A 13,140-nucleotide genomic window follows, 5' to 3' on the forward strand; every position below is an offset into this window, starting at 1 on the left:
CCGGGATTACCGGCCGCGTTTCGCGTGGATGTGCTGCTGCCGGGGCCCTCACACCATCTGGGGGCCCAGAGAGACCACCCCGCGGTGCCGCCGCCCACGAACAGCCGTGTCCCTGAGGAAAACATTCCCTATTAACGCTTGAGAAGCGCCCAGGGACCCCGTAGCCTTGGGTTTTCCTATGTGGAGCAATACGCGCTCCAAGCCGGGCCTCAGTGTTCCAGCTCGTGTGCTGAGATCTCCTAGATCAAAGCTGTGGTGTCCGTTGTTTTCAGCAAGAGAGCGCAGGAAACCACCGTGCTACAGCTGCCACCCCTCGCTTCCTGCTTTGAGTACGTGTGTGGGAGAGCACGAACCTCGTGTGAACCTATTGCTGCATGTGAGAGGGGAAAAACAGCGGTGTAAACAACATCTGCCACGCTGGAAGTGAAAGGCGCTGCTGGGGTTTGGTTGGGGTGAGAACGCGGCTTCCACTGGTGTTTCAACAGCGGCAAAACCTGCTCACCGGTATGGGAAGCGAGGAGGCAGAGGAAGGGGGAGGCTGGATTCTTCAAAGCGAAGATGCCTGCAGAAGGATCCTGCTTCAGCATCAAAGGTAGGAGGAGACGGCGTTTCGGAGACTGAAAGTGTGATCTAGAGGTCACTCTGATGCCTTAGGCGTGCACAGACAAGTGATGCTGTTGGAGGAGGGCTGGTGGAGTGGAACTGTGCTGAAGATCTTAACTTAACCTGAGGTGGTCAGGGGGGTTTCCCTGGGAGGCTCTTTCTCGTTGCAGTTTCCCTGTGTGGATTCCCAGGGAATTGTGTGAATTCCCAGGTTGGTTCTGCCAAGCTGGGAGGCAGCGCCTTTGCTGTCACTCAGCAGGGAGGTCCGTCCCTGCCAGGGCTCTGTGGTGGAGGTAGGGCAGGGTCTCAGCCCATCGCATGTAAAGAAGAGATGTAGATCTGCGTTAATAAGTGCTGACCCTTGGGGGGCTTGCAGCTGAGGGACTTGTGGAGGTCTGCATGCTAGAGAGTAAGATGCCATTGTAGATGAAGCTGGAATGGGGGACATGCGAGTTCCTAACCATAGTAGGTTGTAATTTGCTGGGTAACTCTTGAGAATTGTCAGCCCCTTGTTTGGATGGGAAGAAGTGAACTCTGGCAGATATGGACTGAAAACATCCGTGGGATGCTGCTGCAGGCTTGGGCTGTGCCTGAAATGTCTGTAGGAGTCGCAGGCTGGTTGCTGCTGTGGTACCAGGAGAAGCACCATGACCTTGAATCTCAGCTTGCATCGAGTTAATTCCACCAGTGTGCAAGTTGTTCTTGTAGGGTATAAGTGGGGAAGAAAGTGTGGGCAGGTGCTTTGGTGGTCAACGTGTCCATCAGAGTACTGAGTAAGGCAGCATCTCCTCCTTGTAATACACTCAGCAGGTGAACAAAGATCATCAGGGGGCAGTGCTGTGGAGCAGATCCTGAAGTGTTTGGGGCAGAAGATATGAAGGAGGGCCATGTATGTGTTTGAGATGTGCAGGTTAGGACCTAGCTCTGCTCTGGTCTCTGCTGGTCACTCTCCTCAGTCTCTTCCCTCCCTGTCTGTGCAGTGGAGAGGATGATACTTACTTGTGTTACCTCACAGATTGGAAAGGTGCAGTATAAATACAGCACAAGATAACTGATCCATAACTCCTGGTTGGTTTATTGCTTGTTGGCTCTTCTTGATCTCGTCTCCAGTACTTTGTTAATGTCACTTTGTCAGTCTGTTATTTACAGCCCTTGTGTAGAATGAAGCAAACCTGGCTTCAGTCCCTGCCTTCAGGAGTGTTTCTGCACCAAACTGCTTCGTGTAAAGCATAGACACAATCCTGAAGGGCATGGACTGAGACCTAGCACCCTTCTGTGGAGAATCAACCCCTGATCTGTAGAGCCCCTCGCTTCCCTCTGCCCCACTTGCTGCTTGTACTGGCTTGTGCCTGCCCCTCTAACACCTTTTGCTGCTTCTCTCCCTATGTCCTGCATTACCCCGTTTTCTCATATGTGGGAGCTATTGGGTAAATAACCCTTCCCAGCCCTGAGCTTGTTTTCTGCTCTCTTGGGAAGGTACTTTTTGAATTCCTTCCCCAAACTTCAGAGGTAAAGTTCAGAAACACAAACTGCTCAAGTCTGTAACTCTTCATACTCATGAAGCTTTGGCTGGGGAAGGGCTTTGGGTGGGATGCTCAGGGGGCTGTGGTTAGTGGGCTGATGTGTTGTATTATTCTGAGCTCTAGTCATTTTCCCATCTGTAAGCACTGGGATTCCTTGTGAGCTGCTTTCAGAGCTGATCAAAAGCAGCATCTGACAGCAAAATCTTCTTGTTGGTGGCGTGGTACCCTGGGGAAGCTCTTCCCACACTCATTCCCATGTGCTTGTTTGTCCTGTGCTTGTCCCCACATTCCTGTGCCTGTCCCCATCTGTCCAACACCAAAACCCACTTACACTGATATCAGATTGGGAAAGGAAAAAGCTTGTGTGTATTTACTCTGATTCCCATGCAGAGGTAGGAATTGGGATTCCCAGGTGTGTGACCCCACACAACAGAACATTAGCACTGAGATCCAGCTTACCATTTATTCTGCATGTCCAGGCCCAGAGGAGAAGCTGGGAAGTTGCTGAAATTCATATATGAAAAGAACAGTGGGAACTGATGACTCTGAGCCCTTTGGGTAGGGGAGGCTCAAGGCTCTGAGGGAGTTTGATGTAGGGGTTGGATTCTGCACCATGTGTTCAACAGCCCAAGGGGGATCCCCTGTTGTTTGTGTTCTCAAATGTCATAGTGCCATCACTGACACTGTCTGGCTCTGCCCAAGCCACCCGAGCACCATTGCCACCAGAGGGCACGTTGTGACCAGTCACACATTGGTTTGGGTTGGAAGGGACCTTAAAGCTTACCCATTTCCACCCCCCTGCCACAGGCAGGGACCCCTTCCACTGGAGCAGCTTGCTCCAAGCCCCTGTGTCCAACCTGGCCTTGAGCACTGCCAGGGATGGGGCATTCACCACAATGTTATTTCTGAGCAACTTGATCAGTGAATTTCAGTTCTTGCACCCCTGAGCTGTGAGGATGCCATTAAACCCCTCCCTGCACCCACTTGTGCCACAGAGCTCCTATGAGCCCCCAGCTCTGGGGGTTTCATCCTGCAGTTTGACAGTGACACACAGTTGGTATGTGGAGGAAGCTGCTGGGCAGGCAGGGAATAAACTGCCCAGCTCAGAGTTTGGGTATTTTTCCCCCTGCAAGGACATTGGTTTATGCCTTGCGGGAATGAGAACTGGGCTGCAGAGATCTTGCAGCCATCTTCCTGCTGTTGTTTTAGCATTTTCCTTACTGTTTTGAGGAATATTATTTCTTTGTTATTCTCCTCATCTCTAAAGCAACAGAACTGCTGTTAACGTACACATATATTGGTTAAAGCCCCTTGAAGTAAACCCCTGGCACGTTTCTTACTGGCTTTGTTGTTTGGTCTTGGCCCTGCCTGTGCTCCCAGTGAGGTGTGGGAGCTCTGGATAGTGCCCAGGGCTTCCATCTGGAATTTACATTCACTTTCCAAACCCATGCAACGTGGGCAGGGGGTGGAGAAGAGTTTCCAGGATGCAACGTGCACCTCGGTGTGTGAGCTGGGGCTGCTCATGGGGAGTTTTCTGAGGGTAAAGCTTGAAGCTGTTGAGTCAAACCTATAACCATGAGGGGAGGAGGTGGCTGGTGGGTGAGGGCTCTTTGATCTAACAGCAAGAGCCAGGGGTTTGAAGTGCAGGGCAGCAGGGTTACAACAGGAGATAAAATGCATCTCTTCATAGGGGAGTGTGTGCTTCATAGGGCTCCTCAAGGGTGCAGCACACTCCCAGGCATGGCAGGATTGGCTCTGAGCAGGTAGTACTGGGGTTCAGCTGCTGAGCTTCATAGATGTGATGTCTATAGGCAGCTCTGAGCAGGCAGCAAAGCCAGCATCCTGCTTGAGGTGATGCCATACAGCAGTGTCTGTGCTGGAAGTGGAGCCTGAAGGTGCTCCTTCCCTGCTACACATCCTTGGGGATGAGCCTGCAACAGTGTGGAGGTCTCAGAGCTCTGGCCAAACCAGAGTGTTGGAGCATCTTCACTGCTTCAGGCAGGCCTGGGGTGACTGATACCTGCTGGGCCTTTTATTTCAACACTGATGTAAAAACTGTTCCTTCCTATTCCCCCAGCTCATGCTGTGTTCCTGAGTCAGTGCCGTGTCTCATCCACCAAGCATGTAAACCCACACCTCCAGGCTGCCCAGAGGCAGCGCTGCCAAGAACTATTGCAGATCTCTGGTCAGCTCATCCTGCCTCATTGGTGACTCAGGGGATGATGCTCTCCATTCTGTCCCTGTTTGAAGCTTTAGGGTCCAAAGGTGATGAGGAGTGGGTTCAGCTGCTTTTGTGAACCCATTAGATGTGAACTTCTCTTTCTGAGCAACAGCAGATCTTGGTCTGAGGAGCCAGGCAGAGGGACACTGCCAGGTGTCACATGGATGGAGCAGTCATAGGTTGAGATGTCTGACCTTGATCTCTCTTGAATCCCTCTCTTCTCATTCATCCTGGACCAAGAGATGGCAAATGCAATGTGTAATTGCAGCAAACCCACAATTATCCCTGTTTGCTGACCCCTGCATCCACATTTGGCCTATCTTCCCTTGGGCCATGAGCCCATTCCCCACCTCAAGTATCTGCCTGACTTTTAAATGTCTCCTTCAAGAGATTCAGACCTTCAGGCTGTGGGAGGAAGCACTGCACAGTAAGGTGGGTACTGTCTCTCTTATATGTCAGTTGTCAGCATTAAAGCTGGGCCAGGACAATCTCTCCTGTGTGTTTTTGCACCCTGTGGCTGACCGTTTGCCAGATGAGGCCACCTCAGCTCTGAGCCAGAGCTGTCTCACATGTGCCTTTGATGCTTTGCAGTGTGTGAGGTGTTGCTGCTGGCCCCACAGGGTGACAGCCTTACCCCAGAGCACCAGCACTGACAGAGCTCAGCTCAGAGGAGGCCACTTCCCACATATGGGTTCTTGCTGCCTTGACAAGTATCTCCGTTATGTCAGGAAACCACATGGTGGGTGTTGTCTTTGCAGGGTAGAAGTGGGGAAAGGAATCCTGCTCCTCTGTGCCCGGGGATGGATGGTGGGATAGGGTACCTGCTAATCAAGATGAGCTGTGGTAGCTCTTCTATCAGAGTAGGGAGCAGCCAGGGCCAGCATGAGGGGCTCCTGCAGCAGCTCACGGGCCATGCTGTGAGGGGCTGCCCTGGCTGTGCTTCAGAGGAGAGGATGAAAGCTTGGAATACCTATCCCAGCTGGGCTTGGTGTGTTCTTGTGAGTGCTTCCCATTCCCAAAGGATGGGGAAGCTCTTTGGATGGGTTCTGAAGAGCCCACATGCCTCAGCTGAGTCTTATGCATGGACATGGCTAAACCTCTAGGTAGGACTGAGGGGTTTTATAAGCTCATTGAGATGCTTCTCACACTGTTGGGTGATGTGGTACAAACTGGGCTGCTGCTGGGATGCAAGGACCAGGACACCAGCATCCAGAGCCTGGGTTTGGCTCTGCTGTCAGTCTTTGTGTGAAGCACTAAGCTTCTCTTTTGTGTTGTGCTTTTTTCCCCATCTTTAAAATGGATCTAGGGAATAGCGAGAGAAGCAGCAGTGATTTGAGTGGAAGAGTTGCAGAGTTGGGAGCTGCCCACTCTTACAGGAGTGGGTGACAGTAACAGGGTTGAGTGGGTCTGCTGTCACCTTCATTTGCCCATTAAATCCGTCATTTGAAGCATCAGAGCTTCTTAGCAAAGCACTTTGAGCAAGTGCCTATAGCTGTAAATTTGAGCTCAGTCTGATGAAAGTCCCTTTTTTCTTCCCAGTGGGATGCTGCAAATACAGAAGCAGCAGCAATGGATGAAATGTAGGACCTTCTCAGCAGGTTTGGGCTGAGTTTAGAGCTCGGGTTTGGACTGATTCTTGTTTGATCAAATCCAGCTCCCTATTCCTACCTTCAGATGAAATGAAAACTGTCACTATCAGGCCGAGAAGCTGATAAAAGATTCTTCCTAAGAACAAAGTGTGAAGTTTATTCATGTGTGCTCAAAACAGGATTCTTGGGGGACAGGGAGGCTTCTCGGGAAGGAATTCTGAAACAGGCTGTCGGGAGAGGGAGGCTTGTTAAATAATTTGTCTTTCAAGGACTTCCACAAAGAACCTGCCTTTTTGAAGGCCTGCCTTGATTTCAGGAGCTGCATTGCTTAATGTCTCTAAAATCATATGCACACATACACACACCCCCCAAAAAGCATGGTTTTTGCTGGCTTGGAGACTTATTCCAACTGGGATTAGATGCTTAAGTCTCTTTGTGCAGGTGGGTAGAGAGACCTGGTTGTCCATGTCCATATGTACCTCCTTCTTCTACCCATGGCCATGGTAAAATCCCATTGCCCATGCTGGAGATGCAGGCAGTGCTGTCTTCATGCCAGTTGCTCCATGCCTTGGGTATTGAAACAGCTCTCTGCCTTCTATGAGAGGAAAAAGGGGCTCCACATCATAGCCTGGAATAAACCTTAGCTGGGAAAACTTGTTTTCTCCACAGAGCTGTTCCCACAGGAACACAGTTAATCTATGGAAGCCTTGGATCAGCCACACATGATGGGAACTCCAAACTGAACCCTATCAGACAACCGGACCGCTCTGGGCTTGTGGTGTAAGGTCCCTCCTCAAGGCCGCTGTGTTAGCAGCTTGTTCTCTGGGGCTGCAGCAGCAGGAGCACAAGGGGTGAGGCAGAGATAGGGGCTGGCAGCAGCTGTTCAGGATGTGCTGCTGATTCCAGGACATCTCCCACCCTTTTTGGAAATCGAGAGTTTGGAGCAAGACAGGCCCAGAGCAGAAACAGGAGCTGATAAAGGCTCACACAGATGACAGCCCTGTCTCCACTGGCTCCAGGGAGCCGCACCAGCTGGGGGCCAGCGATAGGCTTCTTGTGTCTGTTCCCCCCTTGCTCTGGGCATGGGGATGGAGAGCATCTCCCTTCCTCCTCCCTCATGTCTCTTCTTCTCTAAGGCTGAAGCTTTCTCCATAAGCACTGGTCACATTTCTGAGTTGGCTCTGCTGCTGTGCCTCTGTTGTGCCCTGGCCTTTTGAGGGTCCAACCCAGTGATGATGGGCTGGGAAATTCCAGAATATTCCCTGTCCCAGGAAATGGCAAAAACAAAATAGTGAAGAAAATGTTTGTGGGGAGAAACTGGTGGCACTGGATCATAGGATCACAGAATCATAGAATAGTTAGGGTATGATGCTCCTTGGATGGTGTTCTCCTCAGAGCAGGACTGTGTGTCACCTGGGTTTGCCTGTGAGGACCTCTATCAGGCCAAAAGGGTGCTGGTGTCACCCCAAGAACTGATCTTCCCAGGGCTGGTGGCAACAGACACCTCCTGAAGTGCAATGGAGAGGGGGTTTGATGGAGCTCAGGGTGGCACTTGTGTGGCTGGGAGCAAGGGAGGCTGCCCTAGGGCAGATGCAGACCAAGCTATCCATGGCTGTCAAACCATCTAGTTTGACTGGAGGGATGGGGAGCTTTGAGGGCAGCAAGGCTTATATTGACCTGTGAAGATGGGGAAGAGCAGGTCTGTGCTTAAAAGGCTCCTTGGGCATAGAGAACTGTGATCTGCATTGACTTCCATGGGAGGGTTCCTCACTCTCCCTTGACAGCAGGGTCTATTTGGGGGTAAATCTGTAAGCTCAGCCCTCTGAAGAGCTGATAAATCGAGTTCCCATGGCACAAGCAAGGATCCTGTGGCTGGGGTGTACACAGAGAGCTCCAGGCCCCATTTCACATGCAGACAACTGTCACCCTATGTGATTCAGATTCTTTGCTTTCTTCTGACACATGAAGGGGGTCCCCACATCTGGCTGTGGCAGTTGAACATGCTCCATTTCATCACAGACTGATAGAGAAGAGGCAGTGAAAGAGGAGGGGAAGGGGGTGAGAATCGCAGAGCTGGGTTAGTGCTTGGGACCTTCTGCAAAGGCTGTGTGCGACCTACAGCATCCCAGGGACATTGCAAAAGGAACAGGGCTGATGGGGACGGCTTGTGCTGCTCCATCACATGGCAGGAGGGTTCCAAAGGGGTGTTTGTGTGTGTTGAGAGGTGAGACAAATCTGCTGCCTCCCAGGAACTAGGGAATTTCCTCCCCTGGGAGCAGGATGCTTCCAAGCTCCATTAAATATGTGTGTGGAGAAGATCTGCTGAGCTGATGGTCCTCATGTTCTGGCTGCTGTGGGCCTCTGCTCTACACCCCCACCAGGGTCAGCACCACCTCTAGGCCAGGGCAGCAAAAGACATGGGCAAAACAACCTGAAAACTGACCTCTTCTAATGGTACTTTCTGTACTTAAAAGGATGCTGAAGCTGTGACTTTCCTAAGTTCCCCCAGGCCTAATCCTTTCAATCCAAAGAGCCATGGCAGTGTGGATCCTTGGAGCAAACACCAGGGCTCAGTCCTCTGGGATGTTCTGTGTGCCAAGTGCTTTCTTGAGCATGGCTATGGATGTTCTGAGGTACTGAATGACACCTCTCAAGCCCTGGAGATCTATAGGTCACTGTGTGTCTGTCCCTTGAGAAGGGATTCTCAAGCAGAAGTGTGCCAGCTGGGTGTAAAAACCCACCTCCAAACAGAGGTGAAACTTGGCTCTTCTGGGAGTTGTCTTTTGGAATAGGGATTTTGGGGCTGGGAGAGCCCATGCAGCCACTGAGGAGCTGGATCTTCCCCCAGGAGCCAAGTGTTTTGCTGAGAGGGTTTTGCCATCCAGCCTGGCGCTGGGCTTCTCTTTCCTCTCTGCTCCTTGCTTGCAGTGGGTGCACATGAACTGAGACAGCCGTTTTCCCTACCCTCTCCTATCCTCCCTGCTCTCCACCCCCCATGCTGCTCCTGGAGGAAGGCAGCTTTGCCATCTGATAGGTCCCAAGGTAAAAGCAGTGTTACAAGAGAATGTAAACAGCAGCTCAGGGAGGGGGAAAAGCCTCCAAAGGGTTGAGCAAGGCAAGACCAGGGTATCTGATGTCAGCCCCAGCTGCCTTCTGCAAAGGGTTAATGCCAGGGCTGCTGCAGGACTGAGCCCTTCTGACAGTGGTTTTGAAATCTGATTTTCTTCTTGCAGCCAAAAAGTGAGGGTTTTATCAACTTCCTATTTGAGAGCAGAAGTCGGAGCTGGTGCAGGAGTGCTGCCTTGTGTCCTTCTGCCCTTGCGTGTAGTTGAGGTAAGCAGCGTGCTGGCAGCGCAAGAGCCACAGCTTGGGCAAGGGGGAGATGAAAGGAACATCAGCAGAACTGTTTGTGCCCCTGCCTGCAATGCCTGAGACCAGCACTGGTGCCTCAACACCAACATCTGACGAGGCCCAAAGCAGCTCTGCTGTGGGGTTTAGCTGTCACCACCTCCTCACCATCAGCAGAGGTGAGGTGCAGCACATCCCTGTGCAGGCAGCTCCATCCTGCATCCCTGTTTGCAGCCACCACAGAGCTCTCTCTGGGAGGCATTTTGGTGGCCCAAGGCTGGGTGGGGCTGGTCCCCTGCTCCACACAGATGGGTGTAGATCTGCTTGATCCAACCCTAATTGTTCTTTGCACAGTTCACCTTATTCCTTTCCATATGTGGCTGGGGCATTCTCTTGCAAAGGCTTTTCAGTTGAAAACGGCCTGTTCTAAACTGGAGCATTCAGGTACTTCTGCTCCTCAGGACAGCTCAGGTTTCTGTATGCACATGTTTTATGGGGGAGCTGGGCCCAGGCAAGCACAGATGGACTCCAGGCTTATGGAAAGCACCTTTCAAACCAGCTCTGTTTAGATTCCTGGCCTGAGCCAGGAAACTTATGACTAAATAAAGATGGGAGGTCTGCCTGATCTATTTACTTGCATTGACAGTCAGAGCCCAGCTCAGCCTCTCCATTGGAAATACCCCAGAGAGGCTCAGATTTTTGCAGAGATTCCCCCGTATCCTTCATGTGGGGAGATGACACCTCTCAGCTTTACCCAGTAACTCTCTCAGCAGCTTTCTCTTGCCCAAGAGAGAGCCCTGGGTGCACATCTAGGCCTGTGGCATGGCTTGGTCAGTGCAGGGAAGGATCCAACCCCATTACTGCTTGTGATGCAAGGGGAGGCTCAGCTCTGCTGGGTGTTGCATAGCACGCAAACAGGTAATGGAGTGTGAGAGCAGCAGTGAGAGCACCAGAGCTGGGAAAACCTGATGTGATTCAAGCTGTGACAGTGTCTGCAGTGAAACTGCTGCTGAGATGTTGTGTAACGTCCCTGCTTCCATCTCTCCTCAAAGCTCTTGTGCCACATTTGTGTTCTGCCTCTCTTGCAGCTGGTTTTCACCCTGATGCAACTGTTAAAGCTCTTTGAACCCATCAGCTTGCAAAGCCTGAAGGGTTAAATGTAGGGCACAGTGGCCTAAGTACAGCAGACCTTTGGAGCTGAGGATTCAAGCATCATCTCTGCTCTCAATAACCATCCCTGCTCTGAAGCAGTGGTTTGCAGGTCTAGCTCAAAGCATCATCCACATGCTTTGTGATGTGGATGTGACCAGCTATATCTCCTTTGGGCACCTAACTGTGCCTGAGGGCTTGGCTGAGCCAGAGCTGCAGGTGCAAGAAGTGCCAAGAGATGGGGAGTGGGAAGTGGTGTGTCTGTAGGGCGGCACTGCAGTGCTCAGCTGCGCAGCCAACCATCAGCCTCTGCAGGTGAGCAGAGATCGTTGCTCAGCATCTATTTTTTCCCCTTCTTAACTTTCACTGCAGGAAGTAAATAAACACTTGTGTATACTTCAAACATAGCTGTCAGGTAAAAATAAGTTTGCATGTTGTGGAGCTGGGCGGGCTGAGAGCTGCTTTGTGCTGCACATGGGAGCCTGGTGAGGTCGAGGGGGTCTCAAGGGGATAACAGGGCAAACATCAGCCCTGGCTTTAAACCTGTTGTATGTCACCATCTCAGCTGTTGGCCCCAGGGATGGGACTCTGTAGCCATCACTGGTCACAGGCTGAGCTCCCTGCTCTCAGCAGGGGCTGAGGACTTGTGCTTGCATCAGGGAGGGAATCACTTGGGATTTTGATGCTGTAACAGCAAAGGATATGAGTCTGGTCTTGGCCTTGCAGCAGCTCCTAACCCCATCTAGCAGGAGAACCCTGTCAGGTTCAGAGGGACAAATGCCCAGTCCCTGGGTTAGTTTATTCCTACCTTAGGATCAACTGTAATCTCCAGCAGTGTGTGCCTGAAAAAGAGAGATCTGCTGTTTCCATGGACATCAAGCTGGTATTCAGAGCTGAGTCCATCTACTGACCCAAGCAGGAGTTTCCAGGGTACACTGTTAGCTTCTGGTGTCTCTGGTTGATGTGTTCCCAGGAGTAGCTGACACTTAGATGAATGTGTCTCTCCTCTTTCAGATAGATCACAAGCTCTGTCCTAAACCAAGTCATGCAGACACTTGGCATCACTTCATACCAAGGCAGTAGCAGGGGACAGTGATGGAGGAGACTGTGGCTGGAGGAAGGAGCTGCCTTGGCAGGAGACTGAGGAGGTGCAAATACTAATCCTGGAGGTTACTGCAAGTCACTTATTAGCTGTAACAGCCCCAGGCCCAGCTGTGTGGCTCTCCCCAGCACTGCATATGCAGACAGTAAGGCAGAACGGATTTACTGGAGGGAATGCTGGAATCTAAAGCCTTTGGCACCAGCCTTCCTGCTGGGAGCAGAAGGGAAGTGGGTGTCTCAGTGTTCCTGCAGAAACAACAACAAGAGTTGTACACAGTGGTGGGATGCTGTGTGCAAGTAGAATGTGGTCAGGCAGTACAACAGGACATCTAAATCTTATTCCAGTTATAAACTAAACAGGTATTCCATGGTCTTTCTTAATCCAGAAGCAGCATTTGCACTGCCTGCTTGGGAAACGTACAGCAGCAAAGCACTTTGAAGGTGTTGAACTCATTCATCACTGCTAAGCTGCAGGGATGGGAGTTCCCAAAATGCTCACTATTGGCCTAAGCTGGGAGCAAAGCTCACAGCAGTTCTGATGGAACGGGATAGGTTTAGAAAGGTGGGATTCAGTGTGTATGATCTTATTTCTCCATCCACCTTCTAACTTACCACTGATGAAAAGCCAGAGGTTATTTTCACTTGGCTCAGGAATTGGTTCCCAGACCCCTCCAGTGCTGCCTGCCCAGTGACCTGACTGGGAATTCCTCTGTGCCTCAGCCTAGACACCAGCTCTGTGCTCAGCATCCTGGCCCTGGACCCATCGCCAGCCTCAGCTCGGGCTGTGGAGGGAAGTCTGAGGCTTTGTGCTGCCTGCCAGCACTGGCATCGATCTCACCCTCTTTAAATGCTCCCAGGCTTCCCTGCCAGGCTGCAGCAGCTGGAGGACACTGGTGCATCTCTACCTCTTCCAGGCCAGGAGTGGATTCAGCTGTATGTGTACATCTCTTCTTGCTGCTCTTGTGCTTCTCTGTGTGTAGGGATGTGAGCCTGCCGATGCCTTAGGGTATCCTCTCCCTCCTGCCTGGGCATTAAAAGACAGTGCAGGGCACTTACGGAAGCACTATCAGTCTGCATCCCCACGCAGTTGTTTGTCATCTGTCTCTCTGAGGGCAGCTCGATTCTAAGAAGCCCAAGCACGGAGACAGGAGCACAAAAGGAGCTTTTCCTTATCTCTGACCTTTCTGGCATGGCCACGGGTCCAGGGTGGCCTCAGGGCCCAGATAAACCAGGAGCTGGGATGCACGATTAGGCATTGAGACAGTGAAGAGCTGTGAGGTGGTAGCAAGGGGATGAAAGCTAAAGTGTCCTCTGCAGTGTGTGGTGAGGAGCCGGGGGGTGGAGGGGTGTGGGTGATGTGGTGGGTGCTTTGCTGAAGGGTCAAGGCAAAAGCTGCTCCCAGTTTCCTGCTGAGGAAGGGTGCAACAAGGTGGGTGCTGGAGACATCTGATGCCCTGTGCTGGAGCTGAAAGTCCCCATGCCTGTTAGAACAGGGAATGTGTGACCCTGCTGCAGTGGCTGGAGCCACCTTGGGTCCAGAGTATCCTGGACAAGAGGAAGCAAGTCTTGGACTTGGGTTTATCATCCCACATCCAGGTCGTGCTGT

At 51.7% G+C, this 13,140-nt stretch overlaps 1 protein-coding gene across 1 annotated transcript in view; it reads left to right on the plus strand.

Moving 5' to 3' along the window:
• Positions 1–168: 168 nt before the first annotated feature.
• The window catches only part of CCND3 (cyclin D3), a 32,733-nt gene continuing 19,761 nt past the window's right edge, over positions 169–13,140 (plus strand). The window contains exon 1 of the mRNA XM_061363004.1: positions 169–592. The gene's annotated coding sequence lies outside the window, so the exon portion shown is untranslated. The remainder of the gene's footprint in view (positions 593–13,140) is intronic.

This window comes from Neopsephotus bourkii, unplaced genomic scaffold (assembly GCF_033783945.1).
Source record: "Neopsephotus bourkii isolate Nb327-2 ecotype Australia unplaced genomic scaffold, CSIRO-AGI_Nbou_v1 NB_1139, whole genome shotgun sequence".
NCBI lineage: Eukaryota > Metazoa > Chordata > Aves > Psittaciformes > Psittacidae > Neopsephotus > Neopsephotus bourkii.